Genomic DNA, 19,029 nt, shown 5'->3' with positions numbered 1-19,029 from the left:
GCATTGTAGTAATTTAATTGTTCCCCTAATATCTAAACTTTAATGAAAAAGATTAAGAAAGTGGAACATTTCATGTTGAGATTAGAGCATGGCTCCCTCACCTAAAGTTAAGGAAAGTATCTTCCTCAGTGATTGATGGTGGGGTTTTGTGATGAAACAGCCCTAAAAACTGTTATACAATATGTTTATTCATAACTTAAAGCAATAAAAGGGCATTAGGCATTGTTTCAATTCATATTAAGGAAAATCTAAGAGTAAATTAACCGTGTTCTTATATAATATTTAGATGCTAACATATTTTTACCACCCAAGTGTGAGGACCAGAGTTGGATCCTCAGAACCCATGTAAAGCAGAGATGGTAGGATAAGTCTGTCTCAGGTTACCTATGTCAAGATGGGAAGGAGGAACATGAGAATCACTGGAAGCACATGGGTTAGCTCACCTGGTGTATGCATGTGTGATCAATAAGAGACCCTACTTTCAGACAGGATGGAAGGCAAGCACTGACACCCAAGGTTGTCTTTTGATCTCTACATGTATGCTGAGGTGCCTGTGAACCTGTTGTTTGATTAATTTATTCCTATATAATTAGAAGTTAATGGCACCAAAAAATCAGAGTCTTGGCTATAGAACGAAATATGTTCTTTTCTGTGGATATTCATTCCAGTTTTTAACATTAACATTTTGAAATTTTATTTTCCCATTATGTCTGCACTTAGAGCTTAAAGATACATATGCAGAGAATAACATCTAATTATTTTATGACTCTTGGAGTATTTTATTTCTTAACAACCAAATGGTTCTGCAAATTGCTTTAATGCTAGATTTTCTAGATCCTTAGATACATTGGATGGCTTTTAGTCATTCAGAAGCCACTGATTAGTTATGCAGTAATAATAAACATGATTATAATCAAGTTTAGTTTCTAAATATTGAGGAGAAGTATATATGCTTTTACTGTCACAGCTTTTAGAAGCTGTTTGAGATAGATAAAGAAAAGGTGGACAATATGCTGAGAAACAGATGTTGTATGACTAAAGTACCCAGCTGTGAACTAACAAAATGAATCTCATGCCGGTTAGTTAACAATTCTTTGGCAGTCAGAGACATATGTAAAGCAGTAAACACAGCATGGAGAAATAAAAAAATTAAAAATATTTTCTAAGCTGAAACATTAGCAATGTCTAGTCTGCCATCTGTTCTATTGGAATTTGGTTTTATCATGAGTAAGTCATTCCAAGGTCACATAAAAAAGACAAATTAGCTAACCTTGTATTCTTCATTCATATTAAATATAGCCTCTACAACTTTGACTTAATAAAAATATTTCAGCAAAATCAATTTTACTTGTGTAATACAAAAATATTAGGTTTTTTTTGGGTAGGGTTTGAAACAATTTTGTTTTGCTTAAGCCTTATTTAAATTCTTTCAGAATGAATCTATTATTTATTTTTTTCTATTGAAATGCTTCTTTGGTAGATTTAGATGAATGATCACTTCCTGTAAATGTATCTTTTATTGGCTAGATGTAATTTTCTTGGAGGTTGCTGATTAAGCTTTGCTCTTCTGACCCAAACTCTCCAAACTGACTGATTCAAACTGGCTTCTCTCAGCTTCAGATTGAGTTGCTCTGCTTGACTTCATACTAGTTCTGGCAATCTGTTCTAATTTTTTGGCTCTTTCTTATTCTCTGGTCCTTTGTCTTCACCTACAACCTTCATCTAAAACTGTGCCAGTAAACCCCCACCCCTGTGCTCTTTAAGTTTGCTCTTTCCTGTCTGTTCTCATGAGAGTTGGGCATATCCTACCTCTGACTCATTCTGTCAAATCTTTCTCTGATTCATTACTTTGTCTGCCCCTCAATCAGACATCACTTTTAAACATGGCTGCTTCCTTCTATAAACTAACCTTATCTACATTGACTGGGATTAAAGGAGTATACTTAGGGAGTGTTTGTATTCCAGCTAGAGGGATTAAACATTTGTCATTCCAGCTGGATCACACAGACCTAGAAGGTCTTTGGAGGCCAGATTAAAATTCCTCTACAAATTGCAAAGTATATTATTCTTCTGTCAGAAGGGGGCAGAGTCTTTTCATCGTAAAGGTCTTCCTCTGTTGAATGCATGGCATGTCCTAACTAGGCTAAAAGTTCAGATTTTAATACTTGAAAACCTTCCATTACATTTTTTAAAAATTGGGTCCCAAAATGTAAAAATTTCCACCTACAGATTGGATCTATGTTAGCTCTTGCAGTTGGTTTGTTTAGTACAGCAGCAGTTTCCCCTGATTATTTAGAAATGTTGCAAACTGCAGCACCAGGTTTACTTAGATACCTAATGAAACACCTTAAAGCTTTTTAAATACCAGAGCCAATATAATTTGTTAGAAAATGAAAATGAAGAACCAATTAAACCATTATTAATATGCCTTAGAAATTTCAACTTGTGGTTTCTTGGCCTTATGGCTTAGGGTTGTAGCAAGGCAGTACATTCTGGTGGGAATCATGCAGGAGAGTGAGTTCACTCAGCATATGGCTAAGGAGTGAAAGAAGGAAGAGACCAAAATCTCGCAGTCTTCTGTGAGAGCACCTGTGACAGGAGCACTTCTGCCTAGGACTTATATACTCAAGCCTCAGCCATCTTCCAGTAGTGCCTTAGACTAGGGCCTAAGCCCATATGGACCTTGGAAGACATTTAATGTTTAAATGAGTAACTATCAGTATTAAGATAGACTTCTTGAGTAGTGTAATTGGATTACTCTAGTGAAGTCATTTCTTTATGTTAGTGCTTGGGAATTGAGGCATTCCTAATTAGGGAAGTCTCAGTCCACTCTTCCTCTTTAACCTTAGGATCGGCAGTTTTTGTGAACCCATTAGAGAAAAATTGGCAGATATCCTTCTCAATATTGGGCAGGATGCCAGCAAGGTGGCTTATCAGGTAAAACCTCCTGCTGCTAAGTCTGACGATCTGAATTTGATTTCTGGGCTTCATGTGGTGGAAGGAAAGAGCTTACCTATACATTTCTCTCTCCCTCCTTCTTTCCCTTTCCATCCCCCTCCCTCTCTCTCCAGCCCCCCCAGTGTGCGCGTGCGTGCGCGTGCACACGTACACATGGATGCACACGCATGCACACGCACACACGCACAGGATAGGAAAGGTTGTTATAATTGTTAAATATTCTATATATATTGCAATATGCAAAAATATATATGTGAGTACACTCTGTGTTAGAGTTTATTTTATAAACTAGCATCATAATTCTGCTGTGATATGATTGTTCAGAAAATGAAAATATTAGTGGTACTTTTTTTACTTGGGTCACTATAATATTTATAGTATGATCAAAATTCAGTTTTAAAAATATTGCATTAATTGTATGAAACAAAACAGCATGTCAGGTATTAATTAGGAGTATAATATACTAGATTGTAGTAGATACATTATAATGTTCGGTCCAAGCAATATGGATAAGATGCTGATCATAATTGGTAATAAGAGGGTATCACTGTAATTACAGTAGATAATGCATTAATTGTAACCTTATCTAGGCAGGAGAGAAGTCCATTGTGTTTCTGTTCATTTTGGTATTCGTGTGTGTGAACTGAATAAGATACTTCAGTATTTAACTTACGTTAAGAAAACATCAATACACTAGGATATAAAGGATTGGTAATTTTTTATCATTATAACATTATGTGATTGAAATTTCTAAACCACTGGAAAGGGCACCTATGCAGAACATTATCACACCCTAGAAATTCTTGGTTAATCGCAAATGAAAATTAGAGTTCAATATTAAGGTTCACTATTCCACTACTTTTAAAAACAAAAAAAGTAGGCGGAATTGGTATATTCTTTGTATTTAAGAGACTTATCTTTACACAGTCTTATTGACAGTATTATGTTAGCTTGTAGGATCAATTGATATATTTTCTATATGATTTCATTTTAAAAAACTTTAAACCTCTGAAGATATCTTGCTCTAGATTTCAAAGGAATGCTTCAGAATATATCTTGCCTTAATTAAGGATTCTTCAGATATTTCTTTCTCAGATTAGTTTTGGTAATTTATATTTTATTAAAGAACATAGGTAAGTTTTTATGATTTTCAAAGTATTTAAATTAAAATTATATAGTTTATATGTTTTTAAAAAATCTCGCAGTGCACTTATATCACTTTTCTCACTGTGATGCCTGTAAAGTTAGTTTCTAGCTACTAAATGCTCCTGAAAAATGTCAGTGAAGTTCATTGCTATACAGTGTTATACTTGAGATTTTGTTCTTAAAAATCAATATCAAGGAGGGAATTTTGGTTTTTGATTGTTTTATTTATTTATGTTTTTATTTTGTTTAGGTATAAGTGGACACTATAGTCATATGGGTCTATAACTTTGGGAAATAAAGCATCAGGAGAAAAAAGTTCAGTTATGCTGCTGGTTACAGTACTATTTTTTTCTGCAGCATTTTCTTCTCTGTTTTTGTACATGTCTTCATAGAAAAAAAATAAACAAGCAATAGAAAAAACTTGATTCTAATTGCCATGGCGATATGTCTGCACACTTTCCTCCGTGTCCACCCACTTCCATTAGTAATGTTCTAAGTGCTTAAGCAATGGGGATGGACAGGGAAATGTTCCTTTTTCTTACAGCCATAACTCTCACTAGGGACTCTGAACTCTTCCATTAAGGCACAAGTCACAGACATGCTGATAGACCTCTTTAGCTTTATAAAGGGAGAGGGAGGAACAGCAAGACCTGTGAAAAAGGAGGAGAGCAAAGGAGCAAAGGGAGGGAGAGGGAGGGAGTAGGAGAAAGGAGAAAAAGTGAAAGCCTGCATTTTTTCCTGAGCAGTTGAAATATAAAATTAGTTGATTGCTTTTTTTTTTTTTTTTTTTTTTGCAAAAAACCATAGATCTTTCTTTTTCTTTTTTTTCCTCTTTCTGCAATGAAGGAATGGGAAAAACAGGAAGGTAAGTGACATAGAGTAGGTTTGGGGACTGTATCATATATACTGATAACTTCATACACTTTTAACAGATCATCAACAGTGATTTCAGATGTCATTCATGTGTTTTGCTCTCTAACTAGACAGAATCACATTTGAAGGAAAATAAACTCTGGCGCTTAACTCAGAGAGAGGTGTTCTATAAATATTTCTTAGTGGTGAAATATCTGAATAATCTAATTTTTAACCTATATTTATAAACTAAATTTTTTCAAAAAGTAAACATAGTTTTATGGACCTATTCTTCTAAGCAGTCTTAAAAATATTGTTTATAATAAAATGTTATAAAACAAAAGAAACATACAAGAATAAAGGTGGAAATTTTCCAATTCATTTTTCCCAATGTTAAGTTAGATACATATTAAAAAGCATATTTGACCTTGTTTATTCATGAATGTAGATGGAAAAAGCTATTATAAGATGTTAGCAAATGAAATTCAACAGGTTATTGAATAAAATGCTATCAGGTGTAGGTATATATTAGGTCAAAGGTGAGAAACCTTATGATCATCTTAATCAGAAAAGGTCTGATGAAGTTCAGTATTCTTCTTTATTAAGTCTTGAATACCCATCTGGCATAGAAGACCTCATACCAATACTGTCCAAACTATTCCACAAAATTGAAACAAATGGATCACTACCAAATTCCTTCTATGAAGCCACAATTACTCTTATACCTAAACCACACAAACACCCAACAAAGAAAGAGAACTTCAGACCAATTTCCCTTATGAATGTCAACATAGTAAAAACAATATACAGCAAACCAGTAGCTAACATCAAACTAAATGGAGAGAAACTTGAAGAATCCCAATAAATCAGGGACGAGACAAGGCTGCCCACTCTCTCCCTACTTATTTAATATAGTACTTGAAGTCCTAGCCAGAGCCATCAGACAACAAAGGAGGTCAAAGGGATACAAATTGGAAAGGAAGAAGTCAAAATATCACTATTTGCAGATGATATGATAATATACTTAAGTGACCCTAAAAGTCTGACCAGAGAACTCCTAAACCTGATAAACAACTTCAGCAAAGTGTCGGGGTATAAAATTAACCCAAACAAATCAGTAGCCTTCCTCTACCCAAAGGATAAACAGACTGGGAAAGAAATTAGGGAAATGGCACCTTTCACAATAGTCCCAAATAATATAAAATACCTCGGAGTGACTTTAACCAAGCAAGTGAAAGATCTGTATGACAAGGGTTAAGGAAGAAGACCTCAGAAGATGGAAAGATCTCCCATGCTCATGGATTGGCAGGATTAATATAGTAAAAATGGCCATTTTGCCAAGAGCAATCTACAGATTCAATGAAATCCCCATCAAAATTCCAACTCAATTCTTCATAGAGATAGAAAGAGCAATTTGCAAATTCATTTGGAATAACAAAAAACCCAGGATAGCAAAAACTATCCTCAACAATAAAAGAACTTCTGGGGGAATCCCCATCCCTGATTTCACCCAGTATTACAGAGCTATAGTGATTAAAAACAACAACAACAACAACCACAAAAAAAACCCAAAAAAACAAAAAACAAAACTGCATGGTATTGGTACAGAGACAGGCAGATAGACCAGTCGAATAGAATTGAAGACCCAGAAAGGCACACCTACGGTCACTTGATCTTTGACAAAGGAGCTAAAACCACCCAGTGGAAAAAAGATAGCATTTTCAACAAATGGTGCTGCTTCAACTGGAGGTTAGCATGTAGAAGAATGCAAATTAATCCATTCTTATCACCAAAGCTTAAGTCCAAGTGGATCAAGGACCTCCACATGAAACCAGATACACTCAAACTAATAGAAGAAAAAGTGGGGAAGAGTCTCGAACACATGGGCACTGGAGAAAATTTCCTGAACAGACCACCAGTGACTTATGCTCTAAGATCGAGAATTAACAAATGGGACCTCATAAAATTGCAAAGCTTCTGTAAGGAAAAGGACACTGTCATTAGGACAAAAGGGCAACCAACAGATTGGGAAAAGATCTTTACCAATCCTACATCTAATAGAGGGCTAATATCCAAAATATACAAAGAACTCAAGAAGTTAGACTCCAGAGAGCCAAATAGCCCTATTAAAAAATGGGGTAAAAAGCTAAACAAAGAATTCTCAGCTGAAGAATATCGAATGGCTGAGAAGCACCTAAAGAAATGTTCAACATCCTTAGTCATCAGGGAAATGCAAATCAAAACAACCCTGAGATTCCACTTCCTCACATCAGTCAGAATGGCTAAGATCAAATCTTAGGCAACAGCAGATGCTGGCGAGGATGTGGAGAAAGAGGAACACTCCTCCATTGTTGGTGGGATTGTAGACTTATACAACCACTCTGGAAATCAGTCTGGAGGTTCCTCAGAAAATTGAACATTGCACTACTTGAGGACCCAGCTATATCTCTCCTGGGCATACACCCAAAAGATGCTCCAACATACAACAAAGATACATGCTCCACTATGTTCATAGCAGCCTTATTTATAATAGCCAGAGGCTGGAAAGAAGCCAGATGCCCTTCAACAGAGGAATGGATACAGAAATCATGTGGTGCACAAGGGAGTACTACTCAGCTATCAAAAACAATGACTTCATGAAATTTATAGGCAAATGGATTGAACTAGAAAATATCATCTTGAGTGAGGTAACCCAATCACAGAAAAACACACTTGGTATACACTCACTGATAAATGGTTATTAGCCCAAAAGCTTGAATTACCCAAGATGTAGTCCACAGACCACATGAGCAGGGATTGAAGGAATGGCCATTCATAGCCTGCCCCACATGTGGCTCATATACATACAGTCACCAAACTAGATAAGATTGATGAAGCTAAGAAGTGCATGCTGACAGGAATTGGATATCGATCTCTCCTAGAGACCCAATCAGAGCTTGTCAAATACAGAGGCGAATGCTAGCAGCAAACCACTGAACTGATAACAGGACCCCTGTTGGAGGAATTAGAGGAAGTATTGAAAGAGGTGAAGGAGCTTGCAACCACATAAGAACAACAATGCTAACCAACCAGAGCTTCCAAAGACTATGGACTGACCCATGGCTCCAACTGCATATGTAGCAGAGGATGGCCTTGTTGGGCACCAGTGGAAGGAGAAGCCCTTGGTCCTGCCAAGGTTGGACCCCCAGTGCAGGGTAATGGGGTGGTGGTGGTAAGAGGGGGTGGATGGGGAGGGAACATCCTTATCAGGGAGGGGAACAGGGAGGGGATAGGGGGTGTATGTGCAGGAAACCTGAAAAGGGAATAACATTGAAATATAAATAAATATATCCAATAAAAAAAGAAACATACTTGCACATGCATACACATATATACATCTAATGATATTTAATAAAAGAAATAGGCCATGAAATTGAAAAAGAGCAAAAAGGGGTCATGATAGGGTTGAGAGGGAGTAAAGGAAAGGGAGAAATGATGTAATTATGCTCTCAGAAGTAAAAGAAAACCACTATAGACAACTGAAGACATTAAAAGAATTAAATTGCTAAAATAACTGATTATGTAGAAATAATTGATTTTTAAAGCAAAGAATAAGAATTTGGCATTTGTATGAGATGGCTTTGTAATTGTATTATGCATTATCATCATTAACTTGGACTGTAACTATGACATATTTAGTATTTATTATGCATATACTATGTTGATCGTTTTACTGGCAGGAATAGTACATAGTATTTACAATAAACTCATAATTTAATAAAGAAAATTTAAAAAAGCTTCTTATAAGATAGAATGTTTCTATATTGAAGGAAGCTGTTTTACAACATTGCTGAACAGTAGTTGTCCACCTCTTTGCATAATGAGTGAAATAGTTTAATTTGTACTTTATGTACAAAGCTCAAAAATCAAATGTAATAAAGCGATGTTTTGGGAAAAAAAACCTGTAAAACTGCCATTTTCTGCGTTATGCAGTAGATAATCTTCATCCAAAATGTAGTGTTTTAAGGAAGTGACAAAATGGATAATCCATTTGATATGGAATATGTTCTGTTTCTTTGTAAAAGTGGGTAGAATGATAACTTAAAAGATTTTGTTTTTAAAGTTTGTTTTTGTTTTTAATGTTTGGAATTCCCTTGAACTTGAACACTTTGTAATTGTAAGATGCTAAGAGACTTTACAGTTGTTACTTTGAGTAGAAATATCAGTACCTTTAGTTTCTTCAGTTTTCATTCCTTAAAAAATTCTTATAGTTTTGAAACTTATAGGTTCACCAGGAAGGAAAAAAGTGGTAGCAATTCAGACCTGAGCCAACGCCAGCAGCTGTGTAGGCAAAGGATTAACAATGTGAAATGACCAACAATGGCCAGGATTTCACAAGAGTAGGAATCAGGACAGACACATTCTTTTATTTTTTTGTTCAACTTTTGAAGGAATTTCATGGAAGTTATGCCCCATAAATTTGTTTCAGATTATGAATGCAAACAAGAAGAGAAATAGAAAGCGAAAGACTATCTTAAAGGTAGCATTGTGTTTGCTCTGTAAATGGGCAGGCTTAAACATTTTAAATGACATTTAACACTATAGGTGACTTGACACAGTTCTTGTTTTTCTGTGTGCCATCTCACTAAAGGAGCTCTTACTGAAAAAGGCAAGGAAGAACAAAGCATGCTGTTTTCATCTGAAATGTGGGGTTTCGTGTGTGTATTAGGTTGGTTGGACTTAAGTTGGACTAGAGCTAAATTTCATTTATTTGCTCTTTTATGCAAGTTTTGTATGATTTTTGTTCTATGAATTCTTGTTTCCTCATATTTGAAAGCATAAATGTTACTGTTAGTAGGTTTAGGTTAATGAAGCATGTTTTATAAACTTGCTTTATAAAATTACTGTTACATATTCCTTTTTAAAATGAAGATTTGAAAAAAGAAGTGTCTTAGGTATTTTTAGTGTGCCATTATTGTTTAGGTAAAATATCTGGATATTTGTAATAGCTAACCTGTTGATAGTTTTAAAAATAATGCCAACAACGCTCATTCACAGTTGGCAGGATACATCTGTAGAATTTTCTTGAAAGTGTAGATATTTTTGTGCTTTTATTGAGTTTGTTTGCTGGATTTGCTGGGTGGTATGCAGTCATAGGTCAAGGAAGAGAAGGAGTCTGACCTGTCTCTTCTACATTGTGCTAAGCTTTATGACTTTTCTTCTTTGTCACTCAACCAGCATAGATGTTGAAAGAAATCAAATTTTGGCAGCTTTTCATTTCTTGATATTTGTGAACAGGCTTTTGTTTTGGGAAAGGAATTTGAAGGAGGGTAAAGACATAATTCTCTCTTCTTTAAACATTATCAGTTTCCTATTTGATCTTTATTAATTAAGCATAGCAGTACTGACATTTGAATCTGAGATGATGATAGTTGATTTACATGCAGGCATATCTGTTATTTATCAAGCAGTAGTGAGTTAATTGTGGAGTGATTAATGTGCTGTAAGGAACAGTTTTAGTTTTTGTCCTCAGTAAGGAATATATGGTAATTTTTATGGGTTCCTCTGTGTTGATAAAATGCCAAATATCTATTTATTTCTATTCCTTGTTCTCAGTTGTAAAACTATAGTGTTTAGCAATGTGCTTTCTGTCTTAGGAGGGTCTGCCAGTGGTGACACATGCTTTTAGTCTCAGCACTGGGGAGGCAGAGAGAGGCAGATGGATCTCTGTGAGTTTGAGGCCAGCCTGGTTTACAGAGTGAGTTCTAGGACAGGATTTATTATTTCTAATTCTTGTTCTCAGTGAGTTCCATAACCTCAAGACTTGCCAACCAGCCGAAGCTCACTGAAGTGGCAAACTGCCACAGGAACCTCAGGAGCAGTTCTTAGGCGATTTCTCTCAATGGCAGCATTAGAACAAATTGAGCTCAACAACTCTATGCAAGGTGAACTAATACATGCATGTTGTTAGTGCGGAATAGTGAGGTGGAGCCAGCCAAACCAATGCTCAGTGCTCGTCCCCCACTGTCTGTGGAGTCATATGTATACTCCTCCATCACAGGCCCTTTGACGTGTTTGCTACATCAAAGCATCCTTTCACCTGTGTCTGCTTCAGGAATATTCTTTCAGGTGTCTGCTTTAGCAAGACATCAACTGTGTGCCCCAGAAAACATCATTTGACCTAACTGACTTTCCAAACAAACCAGAAGTTTCCACTTCACTGGGGATATAGCTTAATGATCAAGTGTGTGAGGAGTAGTTAGGGAAGGGTAGTCGTTACATTACAGAGGTGTCAAGTACAGTAAACTATAGATACATAATATTCACATACATTAATCATCAGTAAGATAGTATTGATGAATATGGAGAAGGCAAATGGGTATTCACTAAATATGAGTGGCGTGGGGAATAGCAACAGCCGTTTGGCAGAGGCAGTCAAGCCTTCACTGCAGAGGCCATATTTGCATCGATCCAAAGGGAGAGTGAGGAGGACATTGTAAAAGGACCTATGATCTTGCCATTTTCTGCAGAAAGAACTGCAAGGTCGTGATAATAAGCTTGCTGTATTCAAGAACATAAAAAGAGACCAATATGCCAAAATGATGAGAGAATAATAAGTATAAAGTTGGAAAGTCAGCCAAAGTCCACATCAGCAAGAAACTTGTGGGCCAGAAGGATGGTTTTGGACTTTCAAAATGTGAGAAAAAACTTTTAGAGAGTTTTCTTTGTTTTCTTGCTTTCTTTTTTCAAAATAAGATGTTTGTGATATGTATGTATGTATGTGTATACACACACACACACACACACACACACACACACACACACAAAATTGACAATAAGGCAAAAATGGATCTAGTAAGACTTATGTAGGGACCTGTTGCTTGTGATGATGAACTGGGTCCAGATGGTGACAGGTGAATTTAGGGTATAACTTGGAAGAGTGTTAAACAGTCAAATGTAACCCTATAGTATTTGTTTATATATAAAGTGCACAGTGGTGCTGTTTGCTATAGTGGTTCTGTCTCGAGGTTGGAGTTGGAGGTGTAACTTGAGGATTGTTTTGTCTGTATTCACCTTCAGTGCCAACAGGCATCATCATTCATCATCTCATCCATTGTCTTCTTTTTCTTTCATATACAATATTTTAAAGTCATTTATAAGTATAAGAATAACTTTCAAGCTTTATTTAAAATATTAATAATTTCAACATAGCTGGTACTGGCCAACTTTTTTGCTGCTGTAACAAAATACCTGAGATGAAGAATCTTGGTTCACTCTTTTCAGAGGTTTTAGTCAGTGCTTTGTTGACTCCATTGTATGTAGGCTGGTGGCAAAGCATCATGACAGAAAGGCATGGTAGAGTAAACCTGCTTATGGCATTCAGGAAGCAAGACATTAGGAAGGGCCTGTGAATAAGGTATAGCCTTGAATGTGTGCCTTCATTGATCTACTTCCTCCAGGTAGGTCCATCCTACTGTTACTGGTCCAACTAGGCCAGGTTTTTGGTCTCATAGTCAAAGAATTGAAATAAGAGCTCACATAGATCTGCAGGAGTAGCAAGGGATCATTCAAAGTGAAGCAGTAATACAGATTGAAGAGGGTCATATTGTCAAGATTGACAGCAGGCTTCATGTGTAAGGTTACTTAAAGATCTCAGGTCAGTGCCAACATTCTTTTTATGTGGTCCAAAAAAGGCTTTAATAGTTTTGACATTGCTAAAAGGCATCATTTAGATGGTTCTTTTGATTTACAGATGAGATCATATAATCATTGTTCCTACTACATATATTCCTTCCCATAGTGCACCTGAATTTAAGCATATTTATCCTCAATTGTGCGTAGGCATAAAATGGTAAATAGGAAATTTTCTCTGAAAGTTCTCTGAAGATACAGTTTACTTAACTGCAAATGTCCTTCAATCAGTTCAGACCTTTTGTTTTTCTACCTGAATACATGGAATATATTTGAATAGAAACTCTTTTAAAGTTTGGTGGTTGTTAAGGGAACAAAAACCTGTTGCATTATTTAGAGGAGGTGTATGTGTAGTTGGATGCAGGTGGGGAGTCCAATGTTGCTAAGTGTGTTTGTTGTTTGAAGAAGAATGTGTTGTATGCTGCCTGCCTTGCTCCCTCCCAGTTTCTAGTAATGCCATGAAATTATTTTCAGAGCCTTCATAATCAGTCACTTCCCACAAAGGCCTCATCTGAACATTACATTAAGAACAAAGCCTTCAGCACTTGAGTTTTGGGGATACTTCATATCTAGACTATTAACGTAATAGGCCTGGGTCTGAAGGGATGGCTCAGTGGACAAGAACATTTCCTTCTCTTGCAGAAGGCCAGGGTCCAGTCACCAGCATCCATATGATGGCTCACAACTGCCTCTAACTACAATTTCAGGGAACCTGATGACCTCTTTGGGTCTCTGCTAACACTGTACACACATGGTGCACAAACAGGCACTCAGACACACACAAACACACACACAAAAATAAAATAATTTATTTTAAAATGCTAGAAAATCTTAACTTTAATTCCATAGTGTCTTGGTTTTGAAGACAACTATATATACGATTTAAAAACGTCCATTGACTATAATTAACTGCCCATCAATTACTATAATCCTGGAACATATATATTATACAAACACTGTTTCCAGATATTAAAAATTTATTTCTAATAGGTTCTACCTTATTATTACTTCTGATTTTTTTCATTTTCATTGTCAAAGGACAATGTTTCTGAAAACTGATGTGTAATGATTTTGTTGCAGAAAAAGTGACAACTCAGAAAAGCACTTTTAAAATTCATTTTAAAACTTTTAAACTTCCATCATCCCGTTCGTTTCACCTGCAGTTCACACCTCCTGTCTGTTGGGATTACAGGCTAGATTGTCTGTCCCCCTTTCCTCTCTCTCTATTTTCTTTTACTTATCAGAAACATAAACACTGAATAAACCTCTGTAATTTTATGTTGAAAATTAGAAAGTTTGCTGTCTTTGTTCCCAGTTGTCTGAGACACACACAGTTAAGGGTTTATGCAAAGCAAGCCTGCTGTATAAGTTTCCTTATTTTTTTTTTGAGTTGTCAGAATTGCTATCTTAAGTATAAGAGGGATAGAAGTATCATTTGATTCAGAATAGCTTGTTTAATATATCTTTTTACATGAACTCTGCTAAGGATGATGAAGAGACAAAGGTTCTGAAAATAGTTTTATAAGTTTGTAATATATTTGTTCCTTCACTATAATTTTATAATTTTAGCAATATCACTTACCTCACCAATAGTATTAAGAAAATGTTGCCATGTAGGGCACCAGTGAAATCCTCACTTGATTTCTGAGAAAACAAGATTGGCTTATGTAGTAGTTCTTGGACTCAACTTTTCTCTTGTGTTAATCAAGGAGATTCTTGTCTTGTAACAGACCTCAAATACTTCTGGGGAGGAAGCAAGTTAAGAATGTACATTTATTTCTTCAGATTTCTGTAACATCTCCCACGGGAAGTTTTATTCACTCTTTAGTGGTAAATTTGACATTCTATTACTCTGAATAGATTCTGTCAAATGAATAGTCATGAAGCTACAGGTAAAATGTCCAAGGGATAAGTACATTCTTTTTCATTTTTGACCTCCTGCCACAAATTTCCATATATGCTAAGTTTATTATTTTTTCCTGTTCATAAGATTATTTTTTTAAAGTAGTGACATACCTTTTGACATTTATATATTGGTAAGGACATTTCAGAAAACCATTTTGAAAAATATGCCATCAAAAGAGTCAGATGAATTCAAGGTAGGAAATGAGATACCTCTCGGCATTATAATCTTACGTGTAGATAAATGCTTGTTTAACTCTCACTTGCATGAGTCTGAACTGGCAGGCAACTTGGAATGTTGGGCAGCACTGTTGTTCAGGGACCTCCTATTTTACCATTCTACCATCTCCAGTGGCTGTGTTCTTGTCTGAGAGATGAATCTGGATCACCATGTTACAGTCACATCCTGCTTTGTGTGCAAAAGCTGCTTTGTGTGCAAAAGCAAAACAAATGAAATTTGAATGAAAGTAAAAAGCAACTTGTTCAAAAGTGTGTCACTGTGCCACTGGAGGTTTTACCCTTTCTTATCCTGTTGGCCAGAACTTAATCACATGGACATAGGATAGGCCCGGAAATCTAAGTGTTGAATTTTCAAAAGAAAGAAGAATGTTTACTGGAATACTATTAATTTTGCCACATGAATAAATAGTTTTTTTTTCAGCACCTACTGTATGTCTCAATTTATTCTAGGAATTTTAACTATGTCATCTCACTTTGTTTTAGTGACCGAGATGCAGATTACATCAGAAGGTAGGCAGCAGAACTGGGATTTGATTCCCAAGTACTGTGGCATTTCAGCACATGTCTAGGAGATGAAATAGATTATCCAGAAGATTTTTGGTGTAAGCAAGCTTGAAAGATGATGCTGGCATCTATAAAGACTGGACTGTTGGAGAGGTTTGAGTGATATGGTCAGGAATTCTTCTGTCTGTTTTTAAAATTTAAATCCAAATGAGAATATAGATTAGCCAGTTTATGTTGTAGGTTTGGTCTAATGATTGTATTATGTTAATTGAGTTCCCAAAATTGCATGAGAATCCATATGTAAGATGCTGAGGTCCCTGCCCCCAGTTGGTTCTGATTGGTAAGTAAAGGTGCTGGCGGCAATGGCTGGGCAGGGAGACCAAAGCAAGATTTTAGGATTCTCAGGCAAGGGGACCAAGAGAGGAAGAAGGTTTTAGAACCACCATGCCAGGAAAGGATCAGGTCCAGGCCTGAGAGATGCGGAAGAGAGAGCATACCAACCATGTAAGCTGGGGAAGAGTGGCCCCGAGGCATTGGGGGGGGGGTCGGGGAGATTAGGTTTAGGGCTTCAAAGATGGAATATAGATTTTCATAAGTAATAACTCAGGAATATTGGAGGGGAAATGTTAGCCACGTATAGGTTTGGGAGTGGCCCAGCCATTGAGCTCGAACCTTGAGTTTGGGACAAGTATTTGAGCTCAAGATTTTAGTTTGAGGCTCAGGAGAGATAGTTTAAAAAGTGCTGGCTGCTTTTCCAGAGGTCCGGCATTCAATTTCCAGCATCCACAAAGCAGCTCACAGCTAACTGTAACTTTAGTTCCATGGGATTCAACACCTTCTTCTGGCGTCTGAGAGTACCAGATATGTATGTGGTACACTGACATGTTATTTATAGGCAAAAACACCCTTACATGTTAAAAGAATAAAATAACAAAATAAAATATTTTACTTTGATACCCTTCAGTGTTTTTTTTTTTTTATTTTATTTTTTTTTATTATCTTGAGTATTTCTTATATACATTTCAAGTGTTATTCCCTTTCCCGGTTTCCGGACAGACATCACCCTCCCCCCTCCCCTTCCTTGTGGGTGTTCCCCTCCCAAACCTCCCCCCATTGCCACCCTCCCCGCATAGTCTAGTTCACTGGGGGTTCAGTCTTAGCAGGACCCAGGGCTTCCCCTTCCACTGGTGCTCTTACTAGGATATTCATTGCTACCTATGGGGACAGAGTCCAGGGTCAGTCCATGTATAGTCTTTGGGTAGTGGCTTAGTCCCTGGAAGCTCTGGTTGCTTGACATTGTTGTACTTTTGGGGTCTCGAGCACCTTCAAGCTCTTCCAGTTCTTTCTCTTATTCCTTCAACGGGGCACCTATTCTCAGTTCAGTGGTTTGCTGCTGGCATTCGCCTCTGTATTTGCTGTATTCTGGCTGTGTCTCTCAGGAGCGATCTACATCCGGCTCCTGTCGGTCTGCACTTCTTTGCTTCATCCATCTTGTCTAATTGGGTGGCTGTATATGTATGGGCCACCTGTGGGGCAGGCTCTGAATGGGTGTTCCTTCAGTCTCTGTTTTAATCTTTGCCTCTCCCTTCCCTGCCAAGGGTATTCTTTTTCCTCATTTAAAGAAGGAGTGAAGCATTCACATTTTGATCATCTGTCTTGAGTTTCCTTTGTTCTAGGGATCTAGGGTAATTCAAGCATTTGGGCTAATAGCCACTTATCAATGAGTGCATACCATGTATGTCTTTCTGTGAGTGGGTTAGCTCACTCAGGATGATATTTTCCAGTTCCAACCATTTGCCTACGAATTTCATAAACTCGTTGTTTTTGATAGCTGAGTAATATTCCATTGTGTAGATGTACCACATTTTCTGTATCCATTCCTCTGTTGAAGGGCATCTGGGTTCTTTCCAGTTTCTGGCTATTATAAATAAGGCTGCGATGAACATAGTGGAGCACGTGTCTCTTTTATATGTTGAGGCATCTTTTGGGTATATGCCCAAGAGAGGTATGGCTGGATCCTCAGGCAGTTCAATGTCCAATTTTCTGAGGAACCTCCAGACTGATTTCCAGAATGGTTTTACCAGTCTGCAATCCCACCAACAATGGAGGAGTGTTCCTCTTTCTCCACATCCTCGCCAGCATCTGCTGTCACCTGAGTTTTTGATCTTAGCCATTCTCACTGGTGTGAGGTGAAATCTCAGGGTTGTTTTGATTTGCATTTCCCTTATGACTAAAGATGTTGAACATTTCTTTAGGTGTTTCTCAGCCATTCGGCATTCCTCAGCTGTGAATTCTTTGTTCAGCTCTGAACCCCATTTTTTAATAGGGTTATTTGTTTCCCTGCGGTCTAACTTCTTGAGTTCTTTGTATATTTTGGATATAAGGCCTCTATCTGTTATAGGATTGGTAAAGATCTTTTCCCAATCTGTTGGTTGTCGTTTTGTCCTAACCACAGTGTCCTTTGCCTTACAGAAGCTTTGCAGTTTTATGAGATCCCATTTGTCGATTCTTGATCTTAGAGCATAAGCCATTGGTGTTTTGTTCAGGAAATTTTTTCCAGTGCCCATGTGTTCCAGATGCTTCCCTAGTTTTTCTTCTATTAGTGTGAGTGTGTCTGGTTTGATGTGGAGGTCCTTGATCCACTTGGACTTAAGCTTTGTACAGGGTGATAAGCATGGATCGATCTGCATTCTTCTACATGTTGCCCTCCAGTTGAACCAGCACCATTTGCTGAAAATGCTATCTTTTTTCCATTGGATGGTTTTGGCTCCTTTGTCAAAAATCAAGTGACCATAGGTGTGTGGGTTCATTTCTGGGTCTTCAATTCTATTCCATTGGTCTATCTGTCTGTCTCTGTACCAATACCATGCAGTTTTTATCACTATTGCTCTGTAATACTGCTTGAGTTCAGGGATAGTGATTCCCCCTGAAGTCCTCTTATTGTTGAGGATAGCTTTAGCTATCCTGGGTTTTTTGTTATTCCAGATGAATTTGCAAATTGTTCTGTCTAACTCTTTGAAGAATTGGATTGGTATTTTGATGGGGATTGCATTGAATCTGTAGATTGCTTTTGGTAAAATGGCCATTTTTACTATATTAATCTTGCCAATCCATGAGCATGGGAGATCTTTCCATCTTCTGAGGTCTTCTTCAATTTCTTTCCTCAGTGTCTTGAAGTTCTTATTGTACAGATCTTTTACTTGCTTGGTTAAAGTCACACCGAGGTACTTTATATTATTTGGGTCTATTATGAAGGGTGTCGTTTCCCTAATTTCTTTCTCGGCTTGTTTCTCTTTTGTATAGAGGAAGGCAACTGATTTATTTGAGTTAATTTTATACCCAGCCACTTTGCTGAAGTTGTTTATCAGCTTTAGTAGTTCTCTGGTGGAACTTTTGGGATCACTTAAATATACTATCATGTCGTCTGCAAATAGTGATATTTTGACCTCTTCTTTTCCGATCTGTATCCCCTTGATCTCCTTTTGTTGTCTGATTGCTCTGGCTAGAACTTCAAGAACTATATTGAATAAGTAGGGAGAGAGTGGGCAGCCTTGTCTAGTCCCTGATTTTAGTGGGATTGCTTCAAGTTTCTCTCCATTTAGTTTAATGTTAGCAACTGGTTTGCTGTATATGGCTTTTACTATGTTTAGGTATGGGCCTTGAATACCTATTCTTTCCAGGACTTTTATCATGAAGGGGTGTTGAATTTTGTCAAATGCTTTCTCAGCATCTAATGAAATGATCATGTGGTTCTGT

The 19,029-nt window shown here is 37.0% G+C and overlaps 1 protein-coding gene across 2 annotated transcripts in view; it reads left to right on the top strand.

Annotated features, from left to right (window-relative positions):
• Magi3 (membrane associated guanylate kinase, WW and PDZ domain containing 3) overlaps positions 1 to 19,029 on the top strand; it is a 197,971-nt gene that overhangs the window by 39,745 nt on the left and 139,197 nt on the right.

The sequence above is a fragment of the Rattus norvegicus genome, chromosome 2 (assembly GCF_021556685.1).
Source record: "Rattus norvegicus strain SHRSP/BbbUtx chromosome 2, alternate assembly SHRSP_T2T, whole genome shotgun sequence".
Classification (NCBI taxonomy): Eukaryota; Metazoa; Chordata; class Mammalia; order Rodentia; family Muridae; genus Rattus; species Rattus norvegicus.
This window is presented reverse-complemented; position numbering and strand designations above follow the sequence as displayed.